Here is a 1,324-nt window from a genome sequence, read left to right as displayed (position 1 = left end):
AATTAGTGATATTATTAAAAATAGTAATACATAATTCTCTAAATATAAGGTTAATTTAATAGACAAAAATAAAATAAATATATCAAAGACATCAATACATTATACAAAAATTGTGTGAATTATATTCATTGTACTTTTAATGTCTTAGATGTGTCACAAAAATTTATTCTATCAGAATTATTTTTTAAATATGTGACAAAAAAAATACATTAACCAATGAAAACATATCTAATATTACTTGTACATTTATCTAAAGTTGAGTTCTATACTTCTATTCACCGAGACAAATTTGTATTTTTCTTTGTATGCCAAAATCTAAGCATCATCTTAGGACAACTTATTCAATATACGCTCATGGTTGATAGGAATTAATATTTTGCACTTCAACATTCATTTTAAAAAGTATAAGTTTGTCTCTAAATATACATATCCGTTCAAGGAAAGATATTTGCATTCAAACACTTTCACAATATCAAATAAATATATTAATTATTATAGTATATTAAAATATAATGATATTTGAGTTATTTTAAATATTATTTAAATACAAACATTTTTAAAGATAAAACAACACATTTTATTACAGCTCATTTTTAAAAAATTCTGAGCCTCACACTCAATTACTATGAATGAGACATTAGTCTCATCAATAATTATAAGATATATTTTGTATTTAAATATATGTATATATAGGTTTATAAATAAAAATATCATGCCTCACTAATCACATTCTCTTTATAAATTTAGGAATTCGATTCATGTTCACACGCCTAGGCGAGAACGCAAAATATTTTTTTTTCATAGTCACCACACTCGTACTTTTTTCTAATATCTTTCAAAGATCTAACACATAACCACAGTATCACCACTCATACTTGGTCTCACTTTTCACTGTTTAAAATTGTGATATAAGATTCAATCAAGCAGAAGATAAAAAAAATATGTTATTTAAAACACCATTAAAAAACATGTGAAATTTTATTTGTCAAGAAACAACAGATTTTTATATAAATTTGTAGAATCAATTTAAGGTCGGTAATTGGTTTATATTCTATTATCTTTAAGAAATCTTCTTTTAATTAGTATGTTTCGGGATGCAATAATGGAGTGAGGTCTTGATTTGAGTTTGAAACTCCTTGAAGAAGTCTCAAGTGTTTGTTTCAATAAATCATTCTGTATATGTTAATTATAAATTCTTTTCTAAAAATAAAATTATTACATATGTACCTTGTTTTAAATTCTTACACTTGCAAAAATTCTCCATTAATAAAAACTTGAGTAATACCTATATCAGTTGTTAAAATTTTTAACATCAGACACTTTA

Source organism: Arachis ipaensis, chromosome B03 (assembly GCF_000816755.2).
Source record: "Arachis ipaensis cultivar K30076 chromosome B03, Araip1.1, whole genome shotgun sequence".
Classification (NCBI taxonomy): domain Eukaryota; kingdom Viridiplantae; phylum Streptophyta; class Magnoliopsida; order Fabales; family Fabaceae; genus Arachis; species Arachis ipaensis.
Note: the sequence above shows the minus strand (reverse complement) of the source record.